Source organism: Pelophylax lessonae, assembly GCF_965119305.1.
Source record: "Pelophylax lessonae genome assembly, chromosome: 8".
Lineage (NCBI taxonomy): Eukaryota > Metazoa > Chordata > Amphibia > Anura > Ranidae > Pelophylax > Pelophylax lessonae.
The window spans coordinates 289,801,589-289,817,872 of record NC_138775.1 but is presented as its reverse complement, the minus strand read 5'-3'; the positions used below and the strand labels follow the sequence as shown (position 1 = coordinate 289,817,872).

The 16,284-nt window shown below is 50.5% G+C and overlaps 1 protein-coding gene across 1 annotated transcript in view; it reads left to right on the top strand.

Annotated features, from left to right (window-relative positions):
* Positions 1-479: 479 nt before the first annotated feature.
* ELOVL1 (ELOVL fatty acid elongase 1) overlaps positions 480-16,284 on the top strand; it is a 79,159-nt gene continuing 63,354 nt past the window's right edge. Inside the window, exon 1 of the mRNA XM_082264826.1 lies at positions 480-633. The gene's annotated coding sequence lies outside the window, so the exon portion shown is untranslated. The remainder of the gene's footprint in view (positions 634-16,284) is intronic.

Below are 16,284 nucleotides of genomic sequence, written 5' to 3'. Positions count from 1 at the left end.
ACGGGAGGGCTGGGACTTGTAGTTCTACAGCAGCTTGTAGAAGAAACAGAACACAGATCAGCTAAAATTTGATTAGTTAAATGACAGGAGTGCTGGGACTTGTAGTTCCACAGCAGCTAAAAAGCAACAAGTCGACTAATCAGTTGTAATTACATTGCTCTCTGTTAGCTGTATAATGGTGTGGAGTGCTGGGACTTGTAGTTCCCTTTAGGACAGCAGCCGCCCTGACAGGTGCCTGACCTCTCAGTTTAGGATAGGAGCAGAGAAGATGGATGTTCTGGTGGAAGTCTTCCTGCAGCTGCAGGGAGGGTGTGGTGGATTATTTAGATCTGGGTGTGTCCGTCGCTCTCCCTATGTTGCTGCTCTGCCTGTTCTTCAGGCCTCACCACTGTCTCCTGTTGTGACTTCACTGGGATCCCTCCCTGCTGCCTGTGCATTGCCCTCCTCTCCTCTCCTCTCTCTCTGGCTGGAAGTCAGCTCTGATATTTGCAGAGTGAAGTTGAGTCACAGGGAGGGTGTGGTTACCCAGATCTCCCTCTCATTCTCCTTCCTTCCTCCTCTCCCTCTTTCACGCTCTCTCCGTCAGGCTCAGGAGGGCACAGGAGAGTCACATACCCCATTCCGCACCACCAGGTAAGCTGCTTTTCCTTTAAGGGTACAAGGGGGGGCAATACAAGGATGGCCGCCTACAGAACTTCTGCAGCGCCTTGCTGCCATCATTCAAATGTGCTGGGTAGACCCCAAAAAAACCCGACAAGGCTGGGGATTTTTTATTTTTGGTTGCCTGTCCTGGGCAGGAGGGGGTTAATAGCCGTGCGTCTGTGTGACAGTCACTGGGTAGGAGGGTGCCAGGCACCGGAGGGAGAGGAGGCCACCCTGGTTCCTACATACACCCTGCCGCGCTCACACACCACCCAGAGAGGAGGCCACCCCAGTGCTTCCATCCACCCCGCTGCGCTCTAAACCCCACCGCCGCCTGGAGAGGAGGCCACCCTGGTACTTCCATCCACCCCACCGTTACCCAGAGAGGAGGCCACCCCAGTGCTTCCATCCACCCCGCTGCGCTCTTCTCACACCCCACAGTCACCCGGAGAGGAGGCCACCTCAGTGCTTCCATCCACCCCGCTGCGCTCTTCTCACACCCCACCGTCACCCGGAGAGGAGGCCACCCCAGTGCTTCCATCCACCCCGCTGCGCTCTTCTCACACCCCACCGTCACCCGGAGAGGAGGCCACCCCAGTGCTTCCATCCACCCCGCTGCGCTCTTCTCACACCCCACAGTCACCCGGAGAGGAGGCCACCTCAGTGCTTCCATCCACCCCGCTGCGCTCTTCTCACACCCCACCGTCACCCGGAGAGGAGGCCACCCCAGTGCTTCCATCCACCCCGCTGCGCTCTTCTCACACCCCACCGTCACCCGGAGAGGAGGCCACCCCAGTGCTTCCATCCACCCCGCTGCGCTCTTCTCACACCCCACCGTCACCCGGAGAGGAGGCCACCTCAGTGCTTCCATCCACCCCGCTGCGCTCTTACCCCCACTGCCGCCCGGAGAGGAGGCCACCCTGGTACTTCCATCCACCCCACCGTTACCCGGAGAGGAGGCCACCCCAGTGCCTACATCCACTCCACCGCGCTCTCACACCCCACCATCACCCAGAGAGGAGGCCACCTCGGTGCCTACATCCACTCCACCGCACTCACACCCACCCGGAGAGGTCACCCCGGTGCCTACATCCACTCCACCGCACTCACACCTACCCGGGGAGGTCACCCCGATGCCTACGTCCACCCCACCGCCGTCGGGAGAGGAGGCCGCCCCGGTGCTTCCATCCACCCCGCCGCGCTCACACCCACCCAGAGAGGAAGCCACCCTGGTGCCTACATCCATCCCACCGCGCTCCCACACCCCACCACCTTCTGGAGAGGTCACCCCGGTGCCTACGTCCACCCCGCCGCGCTCTCACACCCCACAGCCGCCTGGAGAGGAGCGTCACACTGGTGCTTCCATCCACCCGGAGAGGAGGTCACCCCGGTGCCTACATCCCCCCCCCCCACCGCGCTCTCACACCCCACCACCACCTGCAGAGGAGGTCACCCCGGTGCCTACATCCACCATCCGGAGAGGAGGCCACCCAGTGCTTCCATCCACCCTACAGCGCTCTCACACCCACCCAGAGAGGAGGTCACCCGGTGCCTACATCCACCCCACTGTGCTCTCACCCCCCACCACCATCCGGAGAGGAGGCCACCCCGGTGCTTCCATCCACCCTGCCGCGCTCTCACCCCCACCCGGATAGGAGGCCACCCCGGTGCCTACATCCACCCCACTGCACTCTCACACCCCACAGCCGCCTGGAGAGGAGGTCACCCGGTGCCTACATCACCCCACCGCGCTCTCACACCCAACCGGAAAGAAGCGTTACATCTGGAACTTCTTTTAAAAAGAGGAAGAAGGGGGACGGGGTGCAATGCTGGACAGAGCCGCTCCTGGCAGCACAGGAAGTTTATTCACAAGCTTGTTACTAAAAAAGATCTTACCGAGACTCTTCACACTCTGATTGGTTGGATTTCTGACACATTAAAATGTAGAGCGGAAAAAAAATACTCTGCGACATGCGAAGCAACAAAAGCTGAGCGTAAACATCACCTGATTGTCTCACCGCTGGCGTTTACCAGCATCGCTGTCACCAGTTTCCAGGGACAGCCCTGAGCTTTGAGGATTTGTCCTTGGAAACTTGTTACCAAAATTTCAGTGCGGAGTCCATTTTTAAAACTCCTAATGAGCATATAAAGCAACAGAGAGGACATCGCCTGATAAGGTCACCGGAGTCATTCACCAGCATCGCTGTCACCACTTTCCAGGGACAGCCCTGAGCTTTGATGTTTTGTCCTTGGAAACTTGTTACCAAAATGTCAGTGCGGAGTCCATTTATAAAACTAATGAGCATATAAAGCAACAGAGTGGAGAGCGTACATCGCCTGATAAGGTCACCGGAGTCATTCTCCAGCTTCCAGGGACAGCCCAGAGCTTTAAGGTTTTGTCCCTGGAAACTTGTGTTAATGAATTTTCAGAGCTGAATCCATTTATAAAACTTTGCAGCAAAGGAGGATGCAAAGCAAAAGAGTGGAGAGCCTGACTGGGTGGGAATTAGACATTAGTGTCAACCCTTCTCAACCAGTTTTGTCCCTGGAAACTTGTTACCTAATTTTCAGTGCTGAGTCCATTCGTAAAAATCTGCAGCTAAGGCGTATGCAAAAATTCGGTAACACAAGTTTCCAGGGACAAAACGCCAAACCTCAGGGGCTGTCCCTGGAAAACGGTGACAACAATGCTGGTGAGTGGAGAGCATACGTCGCCTGGTTGTGTGGAAATTTGATTCGCCAGCATTGCTGTGAAGTTTCCATGGTCATCCCTAGGTTTTGTCCCTGGAATCTTGTGTTTAACCTGAATTTCAGTGCAGAGTCCATTCATAAAACTCTGCAGCATATAAAGCATCAGAGTGGAGAGCGTACATCGTCTGATAAGGTCACCGGAGTCATTCACCAGTTTCCAGGGACGGCCCTGAGCTTTAATGTTTTGTCCCTTGAAACTTTTGTTACCAAATTTTCAGTGCGGGGTCCTTTAAAAAAAAAAATGCTGCAGCAAATGAGTATGCAAAACAGGAGTGGAGAGCGTAGGTCGCCTGATTGGGTGGGAATTAGTCAATGGTGTCATTCACCAGCAGTGCTGTGACCGGTTTCCAGGGACAGCCCTGAGCTTTTGGAGTTTTGTCCCTGGAAACTTGTTACCGAATTTTCAGAGCTGAATCCATTTATAAAACTTTGCAGCAAATGAGGATGCAAAGCAGCAGAGTGGAGAGCCTGACTGCGTGGGAATTAGTCATTAGTGTCAACCGCTTCCAGGGTCAACCCTTCTCAACAAGTTTTGACCCTGGAAACCTTTGTGACCCAATTTTTCAATGCTGAGTCCATTGATATAATTAGTATTGGAGCTTTGTAGACTAATATCTATATGCGCTGTATGTAGAAGTCTTTAGAGTCCGGTTTCCATATCTTGGGCATATGTTGGGTTCTGTTATCAATATGTTAATTGTATTGTGATCCATTGTTTTCAGTAGAACTTTTTGGGCCCCCTTTTCACAGGGGCAACTTCTATTCCTTCTTGATTTTTTTTATTTATTTTTTCCCATCTTGTGATGTAGAAACAATGGACCTGTGTAATCTCTATGGGCGGCCGGATGTAAATGGATGCCTATGTCTGTCCACGTCCTTACTGTGTTTGGTCCAATGGACCTGTGTAATCTCTATGGGCGGCCGGATATAAATAGATGCCTATGTCTGTCTACGTCCTTACTGCGTTTGGTCCAATGGACCTGTGTAATCTCTATGGGGGGCCCTGATGTAAATGGATGCCTATCTCTGCCCACGTCCTTACTGCGTTTGGTCCAATGGACCTGTGTTATCTCTATGGGCGGCCGGATGTAAATGGATGCCTATGTCTGCCCACATCCTTACTACGTTTGGTCCAATGGACCTGTGTTATCTCTATGGGCGGCCAGATGTAAATGGATGCCTATGTCTGTCCACGTCCTTACTGTGTTTGGTCCAATGGACCTGTGTAATCTCTATGGGCGGCGGGATGGAAATGGATGCCTATGTATGTCCACGTCCTTACTGCGTTTGGTCCAATGGACCTGTGTAATCTCTATGGGCGGCCCGGATGTAAATGGAGGCCTATGTCTGGCCACGTCCTTACTGCGTTTGGTCCAATGGACCTGTGTAATCTCTATGGGCGGCCGGATATAAATAGATGCCTATGTCTGTCTACGTCCTTACTGCGTTTGGTCCAATGGACCTGTGTAATCCCCTATGGGTCGCTGGATGTAAATGAATGCCTATGTCTGCCTACGTCCTTACTGCGTTTGGTCCAATGGACCTGTGTAATCTCTATGGGGGGCCCGGATGTAAATGGATGCCTATGTCTGTCCACGTCCTTACTGTGTTTTGGTCCAATGGACCTGTGTAATCTCTATGGGCGGCTGGATGTAAATGGATGCCTATGTCTGCCCAAGTCCTTACTGCGTTTGGTCCAATGGATCTGTGTTATCTCTATGGGCGGCCAGATGTAAATGGATGCCTATGTCTGCCCACATCCTTACTACGTTTGGTCCAATGGACCTGTGTTATCTCTATGGGCGGCCGGATGTAAATGGATGCCTGTCTGTCTACGTCCTTACTGCGTTTGGTCCAATGAACCTGTGTAATCCCTATGGGTGGCCGGATGTAAATGGATGCCTATGTCTGCCCACGTTCCTGACTGCATTTGGTCCAATGGACCTGGGTAATCCCTATGGGCGGCCGGATGTAAATGGATGCCTATGTCTGTCCACATCCTTACTGCGTTTGGTCCAATGGACCTGTGTAATCTCTATGGGCAGCCGGATGTAAATGGATGCCTATGTATGTCCACGTCCTTACTGCGTTTGGTCTAATGGACGTGGATGCACTATTGTGAGATACTGTAAATCAGGGCGCTCCAAACTTTCTAAACAAAGGGCCGGTTTACTGTCCTTCAGAGTTTAGGGGGGTGGACTGTGGCCATGGGGAGTAGAAAATGTCCCAGCATCAGCTGGAGTAAACAATGCCCCATCATTGGTGTCATTACTAGGAATTCATCTGTGTCATTTGTGTAATTGGATTTGTGCCCTATCGTTGGTGTCATTGGGAGGAATGGTGCCCTATCGTTGGTGTCATTGGGAGGAATGGTGCCCTATCGTTGGTGTCATTGGGAGGAATATTGCCCAATCGTTGGTATCATTGAGAGGAACTGTGTCCCATTGTTGGTGTAAATGAATGAAATAGTGCCCCATTGGCCAGATAAAAGCAGACAAAGGGCCACAGTTTGAAGATCACTGCTGTAAATGTTTGTGTGACTTTGTTAAAATAGTTAGGCATCATCCCAGTATACCATCTTCAATCCCACAACATACCGGAACGTCGCTCTGGCTGAATTGGGTAAGCATTAAAATTGATGAGTGTAGGTCAAAAAGTCCTTGTGTATGATGGGTTGGAGGTGCCAACAAGCTTGCAGTGAAAGTATGTATGATGGGATCGGATGGGTCCACATTGATTCCTGGACTAGAATGGTGTTGGCATCTTTTGGGTGATGCCTGCTGTGGTTGCCAGTCCCACAGACTGCTTATGGGGTGTCATGATCTGTCATTCAGGCAGGGTGGTTCTGGCCATTAGTCTTCTGTTTCCCAGAGATAAGAGTTATGTTGTGTCCTCCTCTATTTTCTTTTTGTGGTGAGCTCATTTAAAAAATGTTCTATTCATTTGATGACCAACCTTAGATTTAAACTTCCCAAGCAATTATAGAATCCTATTTCTGAAACTGTAAATTGCCTGTAGTCTGTCCTCTTGCACAGAAAGTTGCTCTGTGGTAGAAAATAGGTTGCTTTGACCAGCAACTATTCAGGGGTGGTTTTGGGACAAGTTTGACAGCCCATGCAAGCAAATGGTGTGGAGGCAAGTGCAAAGTGGTATGATCATCCAGTTGTCAGCGACTGTTCCATGATGGTCACATGACCATTGCGGCAACCCAAGATCACTAAAGCTTGCAATGCAAGTAAATGGAAGAGCAGCAGTTACAACAAGGTTAGTGCCATCACCTGGTTCTCGGCAACCACTCAGTGATGGTTGTAGGACAAGTTTAGCAACCCATGTAAGTGAACACTGAAGGGGCAGGTGCAACCAGGTTGGTGTCATTATCCAGTTGTCAGCGACTGTTCCGTGATGGTCACAGGACCGTTGCGGCAACCCAATATCACTAAAACTTGCAGTGCATGTAAATGGAAGAGCAGCAGTTACAACAAGTTTAGCGCCATCATCTGGTTCTCGGCAACCGCTCAGTGATGGTTGCAGGACAAGTGTGGCAACGCATGTAAGTGAAGGGGCAGGTGCAACCAGGTTGGTGCCATGATCCACTTGTCAGTGATTGTTTATTGGTGGTCACGGGACCATTGCGGCAACCCAACATTACTAAAAGTTGTATTGCAAGTAAATGGAACAGGGGTAGGTACAACAAGTTGGAACTATCATCCAGTTCTCAGAAACTGGTTGGGGACAATTGTGGAAGCCTAAGATCACTAGACGTTACAAATCAATTAAATGGTGGAGGGGCAGGTGCAATCAGGTTGGTGCCATGATCCCATTGTCAGCAACCATTCAGGAATGGTCATGTGATTGTTGCAGCAACCCAAGATCCCTGAAAACTGCAATGCAAGTAAATGGTGGGGAGGCAGGTGTTTTTAGTGATTAGTGTTATCCAGTTCTCCGCAACAGTTCGGGCAAATGTGGCAACCCATATAAATGAACAGTGAAGGGGCAGGTGCAACAAGGCTGGTGCCATGATCCAATTGTCAGCATATTTTCCATGATGGTCACAGGACCGTTGTGACAAGATCAATATTAACTTCAATGCAAGTAAATGGAGGAGGGCAGGTGCAACGAAAGTTGGTGCCATTATCTAGTTATCTGCAACCATTCAGGGATGGTTGCAGGACAAGTTTGGCATCCCGTGTAGGTGAAGGGGCAGGTGCAACAGGGTTTGTGCCATGATCCAGTTGTCAGCAGCCGGTCAGGGATGGTCATAGAACTTTTGCGGCAACCCAAGATCACTAAAAGCTGTGATGCAAGTAAATCAAGGAGGACAGGTACGAGTTTGGTGCCAGCATCCAGTTCTCCGCAACTGGTCAGGGGAGGTTGTAGGGCAGCCCAAGATAAATAAAAGTTTCAAATTATGGTACATGGTGGAGGGGTAGGTACAAGGAAGTTGGTGCCAGATTCTAATTCTTATTAAATGGTCAGGGTAGGTCGTAGGGCAGCCGAAGATAAGTTTCAAATTCAGGTAAATGCTGAAAGGGTAGGTACAACGAAAATAGTGCCAGCTTTTAATTCTTAGCAACTGGTAAGGGGAGGTTGTAGGGCAGCCTAAAATAAATAAAAACTTCAAATTCAGGTACATGGTGGAGGGGTAGGTACAACGAAAATGATGCCAGCTTCTAGTTCTTAGCAACTGGTCAGGGGGCAGTTGTGGGACAATCATGGAACTGGTCAGGGGGCAGTTGTGGGACAATCATGGAACTGGTCAGGGGGCAGTTGTGGGACAGTCATGGAACTGGTCAGGGGGCAGTTGTGGGACTGTCATGGAACTGGTCAGGGGGCAGTTGTGGGACAGTCATGGAACTGGTCAGGGGGCCGTTGTGGGACAGTCGTGGAACTGGTCAGGGGGCAGTTGTGGGACAGTCATGGAACTGGTCAGGGGGCACTTGTGGGACAGTCATGGAACTGGTCAGGGGGCACTTGTGGGACAGTCATGGAACTGGTCAGGGGGCACTTGTGGGACAGTCATGGAACTGGTCAGGGGGCACTTGTGGGACAGTCATGGAACTGGTCAGGGGGCACTTGTGGGACAGTCATGGAACTGGTCAGGGGGCACTTGTGGGACAGTCATGGAACTGGTCAGGGGGCACTTGTGGGACAGTCATGGAACTGGTCAGGGGGCAGTTGTGGGACAATCATGGAACTGGTCAGGGGGCAGTTGTGGGACAATCATGGAACTGGTCAGGGGGCAGTTGTGGGACAATCATGGAACTGGTCAGGGGGCACTTGTGGGACAATCATGGAAGTCGAAGACCACTAAAAGTTGCAATACATGTACAGCAAATGGTGGAGATGCAGGTGCACCCAGGTTGGTGTCATCCAGTTCTAAATCCATTGGGAACCGTTTCGAAACAATCCCAACGACCCAAACTCCCTAAAGGATCAAAGGCAAATAAATGGCAGAAGGTTTCCCACATAGTTTGGGCCTTGGTAGTGAACTGCTCCTGAAGTTGTTTTGAAGTTTAGGTGACTCGTATGGAACATACCATTGGGCAGTTTGTACAGGTAGACAGTATTGCTCTCTGGCTGTTGTCGAACTAAAAATCCCAGCTTGCTTTGCCAGCCTCGCTGAGAGTCATGGTTCCAAATGAAGTCCAAAAGGCGAACGTTAAGCCAGAAGCTTTATTTAGAACCGTCACAAGTATTTTATTATAGCGAGCAGCTTGTGATTTCCAGAAGTTTGTAATTACTCGGAGGCCCAGAAAAAGGGTGGATGTACGTAAGGTGGAATTTCGAATCAAGTGGGTAGAAGAGAGGCGAGAGGGGCACGGCGATACATGGAAGGACTCTGAACCTGAGGGGGGGAAGGGAGTCCTTTGCAGCTGGAGCTGACATAAGCCCTTTGTGAGCGAGTCACTGCAGAGGTGGCTACACCTTTCGGGTCGCTTGTAAGTAGGTGAGAGGTGAGCGAAGGTGACTGAGCACAGCGAATGACTCTGGGCGTGGGTTGTTTGGGGAGGGTATGTGATGTGAAGCTTGACATTCCTGCTGACTGATTCATGTGGTGTTTTATTTATTTTTTAATTCTAGAAATTCTATTTTAGAAAAATGTCCTTCCTGCTCGGAGAGCTGTCAGATGAGGTTTTCCCTGGCAGCGGTGGCTTTGTAGTGTGCCTCTGGGACATGTGACTGCTACGCGGTCTCTTGTGACAATCGAAGCCCGGGGCCAGGTCTCATGGTGTGTGATGTAAGGAGTTGTACCCTCCCACCATCGCACTGGTACAGAGACCCGCGCTGTGGTCGGGGCAGTTTGTCAGCAATGTAGTAATGTGGGTCTTGCAAGGTCATCGTATGGGAAATGCTTGCGTGAGACTTCCTTCCTATCCTGTCTCTTGTGAAAGGCCCTCTAACCGTCTCACTTCCAGGGACGGCCACAACTTTTGCAAGTTTTGTCCTTGGAGCTTTTTGAATATTATCTGATCCTGCTTTCTTTATTTGGTTGCTGGCTTGAAAATGCGCAGCCAGCAAAGCCTGCAAAGTCTCTCCCCTCCCCATCCTCTGTATGCTGTGTCCAGGTCAAAGATTTACTTGGCAGTGAGGCCCGAATCAGGATGACGGCACATTTTAACCGAATCAGGATGACGGCACATTTTAACCGAATCAGGATGACGGCACATTTTACAAGAAAACTCTGATGGCAGCACCCATATTACTATTGGCACTTTTCGACTGCAAGTACCGGCTCGGCTCTGCTTGGCCCGGTTTGCTTTTCCACTGCTGGTACCGCATGGTATAGTGTCGGAACGGTTCGGTACGGTACGGTATGGTTTGCTTTTCCACTAAAGTAGTACTAAAGTTAAGTGGGTGGGATAACAACGGGGTGGGTGGGATTCTCTGACCAATCAGTGGCTAGAAGTGACTGCATGCAAAGGATTGTGGGATATGGTACCAGTTATGGTACCTGTTGGAACCACAATCGAGTAGGTACTGTTTTTTCAGAGCCGTACCGTACCGTTCGGTTCCATGCAGTGGAAAAGCGCCGCCCTACCGTACCGAACCGTTCCGACACTATACCATGCGGTACCAGCAGTGGAAAAGCACAAAAGCGAGCCGAACCATTCGGTTCCATGCAGTGGAAAAGCGCCGCCGTACCGAAGCGTTCCGACACCGTACCATGCGGTACCAGCAGTGGAAAAGCACAAAAGCGAGCCGAACCGTTCGGTTCCATGCAGTGGAAAAGCGCCATATAAGGCTTCGTTCACACTTGTGTGACTTTGATGCCACTTTTATGCAACTGATGCCACTTTTATGCAACTGATGGCACTCCAGTTGCAAGAAAGTCGCATCAAATTAGTGGAGGAACCATATCAGTCACTGAGACTTTAAGACCCCATTCACACTAGCGCGACTTGGTCAAGTCGTGGTCGGTCGCCTGCCATTGATTAGCACAGGACCCGTTCTAATAGGAGCGACACAAGTCGCTCCGACTTAGAAAAAGGGTCCTGTACTACTTTGGGGCGACCTGGAGGCGACTTGCATTGACTTCAATTATATGAAGTCCGTGCATGTCGCGGTGCACACAGGTCGCCCCGGCAAGTCGTGTCGCCCCCTGTGTGAATGGGCTCTGAGTCGCATACATTTGAACAGGTTCCATTGAAATTGATAGGCTTTGACTTGCCATGAGACTTTGGACGCAAGTCGCACAAGTGTGAACGGAGCCTGAAGTCATGCTTTAATCACTTGACCTTTGGAAGGTTTTAAACCTCCCCCCCCCCCCCCCCTTCGTGACCAGGCTATTTTATGCGATTTGCCACTGCATTGCTTTAACTGACAATTCCGCGCCGTGCGACGCTGTACCCAAAAAAAATTCAAGGTCCTCCCCCCCCCCCCCCCCACACACACAAATCAAGCTTTCTTTTGCTGGTATTTGATCACCTCTGCGCTTTTTATTTTTTTCGCTATAAACAAAAAAAAAATACAGTTTTGCAAAAAAAAGCTAATTCTTACTTTCTGCTGTAAAAAATATCCAATAAAAAATGTAAATATTTTTATTTTAATTTATTTTATTTATATTAAAATATCAAATAAAAAAAAAAAAAAAAAATTTAAACAAATTTCTTCATCAATTTAGGCCAATATGTATTCTGCTGCTTGGTTTGCGCAAATGTTATAGCGGCCAAAAACGATGGGATAGTTTTGTTTATGTATTTATTTTACTAGTAATGGCGGCGATTAGTAACTTGTATCGGGAATGCAAAATTGCGGCGGACAAATTAGACAACTAAGGCTCCATTCACACTAGAGCGACTTGTCAGCCTGACAAGTCGCGGTCCATTGACTGCTACAGGACCCGTTATAATAGGAGTGACACAAGTCACTCCGACTTAGAAAAAGGGTCCTGTACTACTTCGGGGCGACCTCGGAGTGACTTGCATAGACTTCCATTATATGAAGTCCGTGCAAGTCGCGCCGAAGTCACTGTGCATGGGACTTCACAAGTCGCCCCCGAAGTAGTACAGAGTCGTGCCGCTGCAGTGTGAATGGGCTCTAACTGACCCTTTTTTATTTATTTTTTTTAGAACCAGTGACACCAATACAGTGATCAGTGCTAAAACTATGCACTGTGACTGTACTAATGACACTGGCTGGGAAGGGGTTAACATCAGGGGCGATCAAAGGGTTGAATATGTGGGCAGCATGTGTTGGTGTGTACACTCTGCGCTGTTTTTACTAAGCAATGGGCTTTGCAGGAAGGAAAAAACAGAACATTGCTGCTGTCAGAGAGCCCTTTGGTTGTTTACCTACACAGGGCTCTCTTCGGTAATGTCCGGGGCCGATTGCCGGGTGCCCCGCAGTGGCCGGCACCCCCTGATTGCTTCGTGCTGCAGCAAATCCAGCACAGAAGAGCCACCTTGCTGCTGTATATGTACTGTATACGGTCGATAAGTGGTTAAAGGAGAAGTAGGGCCAAAGCTCTTTTGACCCTGCTTATTCTGTAGGTCACAGCTGTTGGCTGATGTCAAAGAGCTGGTCCAGATTCTGGAGAGATCCCAACTTTAAAGTCGGGATCCACCCAGATGCCTGAAACAGCTACTGTCTGGGTCTCTGGGGGAGCCGGCCACTCGCTGGGCCTCTGGGGGAGCCGGCCACTCGCTGGTCCTCTGGGGGAGCCGGCCACTCGCTGGGCCTCTGGGGGAGCCGGCAACTAGCTGGGCCTCTGGGGGAGCCGGCAACTAGCTGGGCCTCTGGGGGAGCCGGCCACTAGCTGGGCCTCTGGGGGAGCCGGCCACTCGCTGGGCCTCTGGGGGAAGCCGGCAACTAGCTGGGCCTCTGGGGGAGCCGGCAACTAGCTGGGCCTCTGGGGGAGCCGGCCACTAGCTGGTCCTCTGGGGGAGCCGGCAACTAGCTGGTCCTCTGGGGGAGCCGGAAACTAGCTGGTCCTCTGGGGGAGCCGGCCACTAGCTGGTCCTCTGGGGGAGCCGGCCACTAGCTGGTCCTCTGGGGGAGCCGGCCACTAGCTGGTCCTCTGGGGGAGCCGGCCACTAGCTGGTCCTCTGGGGGAGCCGGCCACTAGCTGGTCCTCTGGGGGAGCCGGCAACTAGCTGGTCCTCTGGGGGAGCCGGCCACGTTAATGTATAGAATGCATTAAGATGAAGAAAAAAATTCTTTAACCCCTTGGTGTCGGCTGTACGCAAATATGCAGCCTCCCTGTGCCTGGTCCTTAGCCCCGAGCGGCCGCATATTTTCGGTAATTGCTGTGTATACATCTGTGCTGAGAGCGCGCACCCAACACAGTCACCGCCCCCTAACGGAAAGCTCCCAATTGATCGTTGCGATAGGGAGTTTTCGGACCATGTGACCACCAATCACGGTGGTCTTGTGATCTTAAGCGGCACCCCGCCTCCCAGCATCTTGAACCTCCTAAAGCCCTGGGAGCGCCTACCACTAAGAGGTTAAGGGCTGATTCACACCATGAATCGCACAGGTATGCACTGTGCATTCTGTGCAACTCAGTGGTGCATGCACGCATTTATAAACCGCACAGGAACCAGATGGCGTGGTACTACTGTACCATGTGATCCAGTGCAGGCAAACGCAGTGAGTTTGCGACCTGCATTTGGGGTGTCATTAAGTCAACATTAACACCTGCTGCAGATCGCTACTGCAGTGCATTTTGAACACGTTGCAGAAAAACTCACAGAATGCGTTTTTCCCGCACCGTGTTCTGGTGTGAATCGGCCTTAAGAATGTGCGGTCAGGTAATGTGAAATGAAAGTCCGCTTCTCTCCACTCCAGTAGTGCGACCTTTATACCACCCTGCATGTGCTGCTCAGTGTACAGACTTCAGAGATTTGCTCTAAAGGCAGCTAAGGTGTTTTCCTTCTAGAGGAGATGCACACCGGGGCATTGATTTACTAAGGCTCTATTCACACCTAGGCAATTAGAATTGTGGCAAAATCGCACAATCAATTGCGGTATGCGTGTTGCCCAAAAGAAGTTCTTGAACTTCTTTTGGGCGTGACGCATAACGCGATTTTGTGCTGTTGTGCGACAATCACTGCAAAATCGCAGGTTGACAGGCCCCCTTTAAAAGCATCCAAGGCTCCCATCCAGCACTGCAGATGGATATTGTTCACTTGCACCCATGGAAGGTTGTGTCTTACCCAGAAGGGTTACCACAACCCCACCAAATGTAAATTACTATGTATACATTTACTGACCCCACTTTTATGGGGTTGACCATTATATATACATACTACACTATAAGGGCTCTCCCGCCTCTCCTCTTATTTTTGCTGTGGTCCAAAGTCATTTTTTTTTTTTTTTGGGGTTCCTAACTTGCTCTCTCAGCTCTAACCTGCTAACCCCTGAGGGCCACCACTGGTATGAATTTTATCCAGCGCTTCAACCCCCCAAATCGATGCCAATTCCTGGTTAATTGACACTACTGAGTAATTGCACTCAGTTGCACAATATGCAGGCTTAGCTGGAACTCTCAGACAGGAAGTGGTTGAAAGAGTCAGTAGGAGATCCTCTGACACAGGAACACTGAAACAGGAAATATAGTATGGTAAAAAAAATTGTTTTCTAAAAGACTGAAACCTAGAAATTGCCTATCGATACACAGGACTTTAGCAAGCACATGTCACCCAGCTAGGGATTAGATCTACACTAAACAAAATTATAAACACAACACTTGTTTTTGCCTCCATTTTTCATGAGCTGAACTCAAAGATCTAAGAAAACCGGGATTCATCCATGAAGCCAACACCTCTCCAAAGTGCCAGATGCTATGGAATGTGAGCATTTGGCCACTCAAGTCAGTTACGAAGACGAGCTGCAGTCGGGTGGAGACCCTGATGTGGACGACGAGCATGCCGATGAGCTTCCCTGAGACGGTTTCTGACAGTTTGTGCAGAAATTCTTTGGTTATGCAAACCGATTGTTGCAGCAGCTGTCCGGGTGGCCGGTCTCAGACCATCTTGGAGGTGAAGATGTTGGATGCGGAGGTCCTGGGCGGGTGTGGTTACACGTGGTCTGCGGTTGTGAGGCCGGTTGGATGTACTGCCGATTTCTCTGAAACCCCTTTGGAGACGGCTTATGGTAGAGAAATGAACGTTCAATTCACGGGCAACAGTTCAGGTATACTTTCCTGCAGTCAGCATGCCAATTGCACGCTCCCTCAAAACTTGGGACACCTGTGGCATTGTGCTGTGTGATAAAACTGCACATTTTAGGCCCCTTTCACACAGGCGGACCGTTCAGATCCGCCTGTTCGTTTTTTTTGGCGGATCTGAACCGTCCCCCCATGCATCTCTATGGGAGATCGGATGTCAGCAGAGACATGTACGCTGACATCCGATCCGTCAAATCTGAACGGATGGAAACCCTATTTTCCATCCATCTGGCGGATCGGATGAGAACGGACCGACGGTCCGTTCCCATCCGATTCCCCCATAGAGATCTATGGGGCTGTGACAGCTGTGTCTCCGCACATAGTGCGGAGACACAGCTGTCATTCTCCTGCTCAGCGGCTCAATCCCCCACTGAGAAAAACAAATCCGTTTGACAGACTCATAGTGTGAAAGGAGCCTTATGCCTCGTACACACGCAACGATTATTGGCCGACCGATCGTCCAACTTTTGTCCAGAGTGGTGTTTTGTTGGTTGGAATGTGCCTAGACTGTGCACGATTTTTCTTGGCCAACAAAAATCTACTTCAGAAGTGATGTCATGTTCTGGTTTACTTTCCGTGTGTTTTTTCTTCTCTGACCATGCCCAGTCTTGCTCATCAGATTTTTGTCTGCCGAAATCTGTACTGACTGACGAAAAATCGGCAGTTGTGGTGACGGCCAACAAAAATTTTATAGCCTGCACACCAGATTTTTTTCGGCCGAAAAGTCGGAGTCGGTTGTCGGAAGCATCATGCCAACAAGCCGAATATCGGCCGATCGGACGTTGGCCGAAAATTCACGGCCAACTATCGATGCGTGTGTACGAGGCATTAGAGTGGCCTTTTATTGTGGGCAGCCTAAGGCACACCTGTGCAATAATCATGCTGTCTAATTAGCATCTTGATATGACACACCTGTGAGGTGGATAGATTATCTCGGCAAAGGAGAAGCGCTCACTAACACAGATTTAGGCTGCATTCACATGTCAGCTTATAATCGCGGGCAGAACCGCCGCGGTTCCGCCCGCGATTCGGAGATTTATTGCAAATCGCGGGACGCCTAGCGTTGCCCGTTGATTTGCAATAGCCCCCCAAACGCCGAGCGATGTTGCCGCGATTTACGCCCGCCGAATCGCGGCAACATCGCGCAAACAAAATCGCGGGACGCAATACGCTCCAAAAAAGTACAAGAGCTTCTTTGGAGCGTATTGCGTCCCGCGATTTTG